The following is an 8,911-nucleotide window of genomic DNA, read 5'->3' as shown; positions in this document are numbered from 1 at the left end:
TGGAAGCTGTTGCTGGCCAGGTCCAGGCAGGCAGGTCTCTTCACCGGAACAGGAGCCCTCTATGGGCAGGAGAGGCTACACTGTTCTTCCTCTGGAAAATCAGCTCACCAGAAAGGAGCTCACTTTCCAGAGGCGCTGAGCAGTCCACGAAACTTTTTCTGGGATTAATCCCAAAGTCTCTGCTGTGAGCATTGCAACCAAGGCTCTTTCAGCTGGGTGCACGGCTGCCGAAACCTGTCCGAGGTACTGAGATTCCTTCTGGGGCTGCAGAGTTGCTTTGCCCCATATTGGGTGCCAAAATATTGGAATATGAATCCCCATATTACCAGGTAGATTGTGCCTGGGCTAGTCTGACCCTTGCTGCTAGGCCAAAGGCGGCAACTGTGGTATTTCACCTTAGAGACACCTTTAGCTGGCTGGATGCTGCAGCTGGGCAGTGAACAAGTCCAAACTTGTAGAAACTCAGTTTACCTCAGGAGGGAAGGTTTCAGGTGATGGTGAAGAGGAAAAGAGAGCGGATTCTGTCGGAGGGTTTACATCCAGAGTTTTATTCCATGGTCACAGAGGTCTGAATCTCAAGTAACAGCTCCAACAGAATACTGACCGCATGGCCTGATTGACCTTTTAAGCTCCGGGACAGGGGGAGGAGAAGGGACAGGTGAGCACCAACCAGGTGGGAGGGGCAGGGTCCCAGGGGACAAGGGACACCTAGACAGGCCAGTGAGCCTAGGCCTGAAGGGCATCCTTTGAAAGTGATGAACCACACCACGGCCTTGCTGGAATGTCAAGCCTGATTGACAGGACTCACTCAGCAAGGGGGCGAGGGGGAAGGGAGAGAGGTATTGCCACACCTGGGAAGTGACTAGGAAGTAAAACAGGAAGTTGCAACACACTGCAACATGAATTAGCAAAATCCCTGGTTATGTTACACTCTAAATTAGCCTGGGCTTTACACGAGTTTGTAACAGATAAGGAAAGAAAATGAGCAAAACTGACCACAAACCAAATATAAGTCTGGGAAGGTTCCATGTGAGACGAAGCTCCAGAAGTGTCCATGCCTGAAATGCAAGGGAGAGAACTTGCGACCCAAGAATTCTTCCAAAATGCCTTTTTTTTTAACAATCTCAGAAATAATTATTTTTAAGTACACTGGCAAATCAAGAAAATCATATCACGAAACTGCACAGACAGGAGTTAGATGTACTATATATACTATACATTATTTACTCCTGCAGCCTGAGAAAAGAAATGTAGTTCCTCTTACATATCAGATTTTCAAAGCTGAAACAGAAGAGAGATCCTTTCCCTGCCTGAAAAAATGTTCAAGGGGTATTGTTGAAAACGGAGTTCTCCTCATGCTCTTTGAGTGCTCCAAAATGCACTAGAAGCAAGCACTTTGCAGCAGGCTCCCTAAGCTGACAGGACTAAACCCAGGAAGGGTCACTCACCTCAGTTCTAGGCTGTGATTCCCAGTCCCAGCAGGAGCACTGAGCTCAGTCCCAGCAAAGCCTGGGCCAGCATCAGCCCCAGAGTGCCAGGTCACAGCCATTCCTGAGACACAGCACAGCCCTGAAGCATTCCAGCCTTGCCATCCTGGGTAAAACCAAGCACAGGGAGGAAGGGGAAACAAAGAAGTTTAATGAAGGGTTGAAAAGCCACAGGTTTCTTCTGATATTTGAATTAATCACAATGTAAAATTATCATTTGGTAGGATTTTTAGATTTGCTGCAGTGTCATGGCTTTAGCAGAAAGCATGCACAGGAATGTGTTCTCAAAGTTCTTGGCTAATGGGTTTCTGTATGTCTTTACCATATTTATTTGGATTGAAATAATAATATTAGAACTGCTTCCACAGCCTCTGGGAGCTCCAGCACACAACTTGCACTACAGCAAAACTCTCTGACTACTAAAACAGGACCCCTGGCAATCTGTAGTTATAAAAAAGTGTATTTTCAGAAGGCAAAATAAGCATGTTGATGTTAGTAAACACGACAGCAGGTCAGTCTGGGGACAGGGCAAACACTGAGCTGGAGAAAACCTCAGTAAATAATCCATATTCCCATCACCTGTCCTGCTAAAATTGGTTAAAGCACTGCTGGAAGTCATCTCTGAGCCAATGGTCTGGTTTACTCTAGAGAAGACAAGGGAGACATGAGCACCTGACTGGCAGAGCCCCCAGTGCATGTTCCAGAACCCTCTCCCCACACCGGGCTTGAAGCAGACTTGGATTTGCTGCCTCCTTTCCAAGGACTTGTGGGAAGTGAGAGCAAAGGAGACCTCACCTTACCAAGAGCTGATTGACTCCAGATCTCTGCACCCAGGGGCCCTCTGGAGTTTGCTGGTGCAGCAGTACCCACGGAGAGCTGGAACAGGTCCTGGGGACCATTTCATCCTGAGAAGGAGGATAGAGATCAAGTCAGTATTCAGGGGTGTAACAGACATGAGAGTACAGAATGGTTGTTTTTCATCCTTTGGTTGGAAGCAAAGAATGCACCAAGTGGATCAGGCCAAACTCAATAGACCCTGTTAAGATTTTTGTCCTAATGACCACTCATGAGTGAGTGTAAGGAAATACATAAATAATGGTGCTGTGGAAAGGTATCTGAGAAAAATATCAAGCACTGCTGCCAAAGTACAGTGAAAGTTTGCAAACCCAAATGAGTTTGATAGAAGACTGCAAGACTCTGAAATAAACTTTACAGCATTTATTCATCATCCCAGTAATCCTCACCAAACAGATGCTGTGAATCTTCTGCACACTGGGAGGTTAAGGAGAAGAATAAAATGTTGGTAGCAATATCTGTTTCTTTTACATTTTTATACTATTTTGAATTCATTGTTTTTTAACTAGACTCCACTCTAGTGGAAAGAAAAATAATTAGGAAGAGGAGAAAATCAGCTTAAGTAAAATCAAGACTTGATGGTTAGGTAGCAGCTGGGATTCTAATGGTCTGGTGCACAAACCTACACGGTGCCTTCAGGAGCTCCACAGTGCAAGCACCATCTGCAGCTCTGGAGCGAAAGGAACAGCAGGATGGGAAATAAATGAGAGGAAGCAAAGAGAACTCTTGGTATTAAGAGTTTACCCCCGTCCTTTCTCTGTTTAATTTTCTAGGGGTGAAGTGACCAAAGAAAAGATAGAAACAGATTGTCATTTATTCTGGCTGAGATTTTTCACAGCTAAACTAAATGTTTATAAAAGGTTATAAAAAGCATATTATTGTTGCTGCGTCTGTACCAGCACCATCACCTCACTGAACTGCATCCAAGTGCATTTACATTTAAAGAAGCCATCTTTCTTAACCTGGTGCTCTGAAATAACAAGCACTCTGGAATGAAATGGCAGGTTTTTATTTCTGAACACTTGCATGTAACATTACATCCCCAACTCTTAGTCTGTACAATTAATACTGTTCATCTGACGAAAGGAAACTCTGTTTTTACTGACAATAACAAAGAAATTTAGACCAGGATAGTGCAATATGCATCTTTGAGAAAGGTCCCAACCGTGGATGAGAATTTCTTACTATAGGAAAAGGTTCCTAAAACCTCGTTACTGAAAAGAACAGTTATCTTGGAAAAAAGGATCAGACAATTTCCTTTAAAGCTCAGCCATTATGAAGTGTGTTTGGGGTGTTTTTAATCCTTGGAAATCCACCTTCTCCTCTAGCAGCTTGGAGCTTTTTTTCTCTTTATATTAAGTAAGGACAGATTTTCCTACTTATATCAAAAGCCTGTGGAAAGAAAAATCCTGCTTAATTCTGCACAGCAGATCTTTGAGCACAGACTTGCACAGAGCAACTCTACATTGCTCTGAAAAATGGGAATGGAGTTCTGGGTGCAGCTTACAGACTTGGGCTCTGTCTAGAGAGATACCTTAAGCAGATAAAGATGAATTTCATTAAGCTAAATCCTTTCATTTCTGCCCTTGGACTTTGGAACAGGTTGAATGTGATTTCAGGAAAGATCATATCTGAGCTTTGGACTTTCAAAGAGCTGAGAAAAACACACGTGCCCACTTCAAACCTCTCTTTGATCTGGGAATACAAACCCTGGCCTATGGCACCTTGTGAGCAGAGGAAGGGGCACAGGGACACACCTCTGGAAACAGCTGGAGAAATTTCAGACTTCTGTGCTACTGAAAAGAGTAGTATTATTTGCCCAGGGGGTGCTTAATTTTCTGTGAGCAACACTGCTGTTCTTTAGCTGTCTCCAGCATTTGATTCAGGAAAATGAACTACTGGGTGGCTGACAGATGTTTGAGGGAAATCATGGATCATGATTTGGGGAAAATGATGGATAACACTCTTCACCCATCTACTTAAGGTGCTTCTTCCTCATTAAAAATCTGTCTCAGGCAAACTGAGTGCACTGTATAATCTTGCAGCTATGTAAGTAAAATTCCCTTTTGGACTAAAACCACATCTCACATCTCTCAGTTGCATGCAGAGGCACAGAGCCATCTACATTGTCAGCTTTATCTTGGGAAAGACACGGGGACCAGGATGAGGAGTGCAGAATCCCTGCACAGACAGGTGCACTCTGGCTCTCCTGGAGACTGGGGAAAAGAACACAGGCTCTTGAACCTCCTTCCTGCAGGGAGTGCTACCTACAGATCTTAGCAGCAAACCCAGGCAAAGTCTCCTGCATTCCAAGGATTCTGTTGGGTAACACCAACCAGACCCATCAGCAGAGATCAGTTCCTCACCTTCTGGCCTCTGTCCCTTGGTGATACCTTCCCTAGACTTGCATTAAACTGGGATTTTGGGAAGCTGGAGTTATCTTGTAGCCTTGGGTGGGGGCAGGCTGTAACCCAGTGGGGTCTGGCAATGATTCCTACTTCTAAAGCCTGAATTAATAATATAAATGGGTTTTTAACTGACTATTGGAGAAGGATCCAGCAACAAGTCAGCCATTCCATAATAGCACACAGAAATCATTACCCTAACACATTTCTAGCCAGGGAAAGTGCTCTTTAAATCTCATGGAAGAATGGGTTCTCTTAGGCTGCAACACCCTTCTGCTAATTCAAGGCTCACAGGACTCAGACAATACTGAGTGAGAGCGTCCAGCATTTTGCCATCCTCTGAACTGAGCCAGAGAAGTGACAATACTGGCTTGGCCATGAGCAGGCAGGGCATTTCCCCTGACTGCTCACAGATCAGGTGTCACAAAAATGCATCAGTTCTGAGTGTTTCTCACTGGAGCATCATGTAAACACTCCCAGAAAGGAGGAAGCAGGAAATCTTTGGATTATAAAGAAAAGAATTTGAATAATCACAATCAAGATTTTAAAAGCTGTGCTTGCAAATAAGCAGAAAATATTTCCATATACCAGGAATTCAGATGATAAAGGACTCAGGAATGTTCTGCCAGAGGGCTCTGTCTTCCCCTTCAAGAAGTTTTGATACATCAGCAGCCATATGCCTTAATTTACTGGTTTATGCTAATTTCTGTGACATTTTGCTTCTGATGAGAAAAATCTAAGTGATCTAAAAATCTATGTGATGTTTCAAAATGTGTTTTCACTTAAAATGTATAATACATAGACAGAAACATATTTTGGTTTTGTCAAAACTTCTCCAGCAATACAATAACAAGAGGAAAATAAAAATGAGCCATGCAAAGAGAAGAATAAATTGCCACTGAAGGAGACTGGGGCTTGGGGTCATGGAAAACCTTCTCTGTCGTTAGACAATTACCTTTGCCACTGGCCAGGCACCATCATTGCTTTTGGTCAGCATGTGGGCATCAGCTGTGCACGTTCTTCATTCTGCCTCACTGAAAGGGAACTGAAGGACTAAATGATCTCTTGAGATAACTTCCAGCTACAAATTCCTTTCGTTTAAAGCTTTCTATAGGAAATAACCAAATTCTTCAGTTACTGATTTCACAGACCAGCTTTTGGACCTACTCCATTCAAACAATGGTGATTAGAGAATTCTGAAATTTTGTTTCCATATAAGATGGAGATATTAAAATAGACATGATCAAATACAGGATACTATGAACAAATTAAATTAGGTTGCATTTACAAGACTGCACTAAAATATTTGCAGTGGCATTAGGAAAACTTTTGGGGAAACCCCCAGGCCAAGCAGGGATTACAGTGCAGTTGTGATAGTCTGACTCTAGATTACAGTGCAGTTGTGATAGTCTGTTTGTAGGTGAGTATCACAGCCAGGTCATCAGGAGCAAGTCTCCAGCCAGGTTCCAATGAAGGATTCACAGACTTGAACTGATCCTTGCTGCTGATCCTGGTTTTGAACCCGTGGAGCCTTTCAATGCATGGCTTCAAGCAAACCTGGTGCTGCTCTAAGCAACTCTGGACATCAATACTTTTGAGAATGAAAAAGGGACATTGTCCTTTGCCCCTGATTTATGATTTACTTGCACTCTTTTTAACCCATAAAGAGGGCATTCATTTTTGCCTTGCAGAAGAAGCCAATGATGACATTTTTCCAGGAATGTTCTTTCCAAGGAGATTCAGCTACTGCCATCTATTGATCTGTACTGTGAAGGGTCACTGTCAAAGTGCACATCTTCCCTGTACCTTTTCTAGGAGGACTGTAAAATATCAGGGGTGAGAAAAGGACACTGAAAGAATGCTTCTCCTTCCCAGCAGTGAAAAGCAGCGATTTGGAACAGGAAGAAAGCATCAGGAGTAGTTTGAGGGTGGGGTAAAGGCACAATGCAGATTTTATTTAACAGGTAAATTCTCCAACAAGAAGGGTAATATCCACATGTATGGGATGATCTGTCACTTACTGACTTCTCTGAAATCCAGTCTGAGATGTGCAGCTGTGCTTTCCTCATCAGCTCATATTTACATGAGTTGGCCAATGTTCAGCTCTTTAACATCAGTCCAACCTCACTGGACATGCAAATCATCCCAGCCTTTGGACAAGAACCTGTTTCCAGCCATGTGTGAAAGGAAGGCACTGACCTGAACTAATTAACTGAAATTAAGCCAGGTTTTTCAAGGGGTGAGGCCAAAGCAGGAGATGCACCGAATCACAAGAAGAAGTGAGCTGTGACTTCCAGCAAAGCCCTGCCTATGTGCCAGGGAGCAAACTCTGAAGTTGAGGAAAGCAGCTTGAGCAGAGTGAGTTCATGGGAGTGGAGGAGAAAATGGACCCTCAGGGAAGCAGCCAAGGTGGAATTTAGTAATTTCCTGATGTTTTGTGTCCCAGCAAAATACTGCCATCCCTCAGTCCTTCTTTTGGTTTTCCTTGTGTTGACCAGCAAACAGCCTTTATCTTCTCCAGTCTAAGGCCCAGGTCTGATAGCTGTATAACACACCTAAGGGTCTTCTACCATGTTATGGCTTTCCCCTTCTCAAATAAACAACTTCCATGAACATTTCTTCTCTCACTGTGTTATGGTTTGACACTGGCACAAGGCCAAATGCCCCCATGAAAATACACTTTCTCTGGTGTCTTCTGTGAGATGTGACCAGGAATAAGCAAAGCAGGCTCCAGCTTAAGGAAAAAGGAAAAAACTTTATTAACTAAACTACAAAAACTAAACTACAAAGGAAAAGAAAAAAAAAACACAAGGAAAATGAAAACTACACAGAACCACTTCCCCCTCCTCCTCCTACCAGATCCCCAGTACATTTACATTTCCCAAAATTATCCACACTCGGTCTGGCACCACCCTTTAGAAAATCAAATCTTCAGCTCATGAAGAGTAGACGGAGTCCTTCCTTGTACCACGGACTTCTTGTCACAATTAGCACCGCCCGGAGTCCTGCTATCTCATGACGTCTCCTTTCCATGCCAAGGTGCTCTCACCACCAGGCATGGGATGGGGCAGAGGCCTGCTTTCAGAGTGGCCCTTTTTAAGGATGCCTCATCTCATTCCAAGCAGAGCACAGTCTCATCTCTGGGACCTTTGTCCCCCCCATTTCTTCTATACCCCCTGGGGCTGAGGGGTCTCAACACCAAACTCTCCTGGCTCCAAGCCTCCGCTTCCCCCTGCAATGCAGCCTCTGTATCACCAGGAAACAGTCCATGGATATACAACAAAAGAGTCCAGCAAAATTGCCACTCCATCTTCCTCCATTCCTTCAACATCTCTCTTTCTCTTTGCCAGACCCCCTTACTGGCCTATTTCTTCCTTCATCTTCCACTCTTATCCCTTTCCTGGGAAAGGTAATGTTCGGTGAAGTTCTCATTATCCACAAGGGTTAAAAGCTCTCCCAGGCCACTGGTCTGCTCGCTGCCCCCCCCCCCCCCCCCCCCTCCTCCCAGCCGTGCTGCCAGCACATGATATCAAGTTTCAAGATAACAGTTCCAGCACGGGCTGCATTCTCTCTCCATCTCCAAAAAGGGGGGGGGGGGGGGGGGGGTTAAACAGGTCGCTCGGTGCCCACCCTTCCACCGGGTCCAGCCTACCGTAGATGGGCCACGTGGCTTTCCCCTCCCCCAGCCCAGCAGCAACTGGGCTGGGGGAGAGAGACCCAACTCCTTCCCGCCGGAAATCCAAAGAGGGCTCTGAAGGAGAAGAGCCCTGCTTTTAACTCCTTGGGTTTGTGGTCTCAAGAGGCGGATCCAGTACCCCACTGGTCAAACCAGGTGCTCATCTTAAAATCAGAACACCCATTGGTGACCACTACAAAAACAACATATCCCAGATGTCCCATTTCCGGTCAAACCACGACACACTGCTTCTTTCACCTTTGATCTTGCAAAAAATAAGAATTTCTCCCTTCTGAAAATGAACTTACCTTGTCTAAACAGAAATCTGCTTTATTAATGTTTTCAGCTGAAATACAAAATATCCCCTGCCCACTTCCTGCACTATGGCAGCATCTTGCTAATTACTTAAATAATACAGTTTTCTTTTTTATTTTTTTTTAATGAGATATACTGGGGAGAGGCAGAGTCTGTCTTCAGTTACTCATTTC

At 44.4% G+C, this 8,911-nt stretch overlaps 2 long non-coding RNA genes across 2 annotated transcripts; both read right to left on the bottom strand.

Moving 5' to 3' along the window:
• Positions 1–527: 527 nt before the first annotated feature.
• Positions 528–2,396, bottom strand: LOC132074717 (uncharacterized). Its single transcript, XR_009418639.1, has 3 exons — positions 2,283–2,396; positions 1,449–1,593; positions 528–1,058 (listed from the first exon to the last, which is right to left on the bottom strand). It is a non-coding gene; the product is annotated as an uncharacterized LOC132074717 (long non-coding RNA).
• A 4,280-nt stretch (positions 2,397–6,676) lies between these two features.
• On the bottom strand, positions 6,677–8,494 carry LOC132074716 (uncharacterized). Its single transcript, XR_009418638.1, has 2 exons — positions 8,400–8,494; positions 6,677–7,481 (listed from the first exon to the last, which is right to left on the bottom strand). It is a non-coding gene; the product is annotated as an uncharacterized LOC132074716 (long non-coding RNA).
• Positions 8,495–8,911: the final 417 nt, after the last annotated feature.

This window comes from Ammospiza nelsoni, chromosome 6 (genome assembly GCF_027579445.1).
Source record: "Ammospiza nelsoni isolate bAmmNel1 chromosome 6, bAmmNel1.pri, whole genome shotgun sequence".
NCBI classification, from domain to species: Eukaryota; Metazoa; Chordata; class Aves; order Passeriformes; family Passerellidae; genus Ammospiza; species Ammospiza nelsoni.
This window is presented reverse-complemented; position numbering and strand designations above follow the sequence as displayed.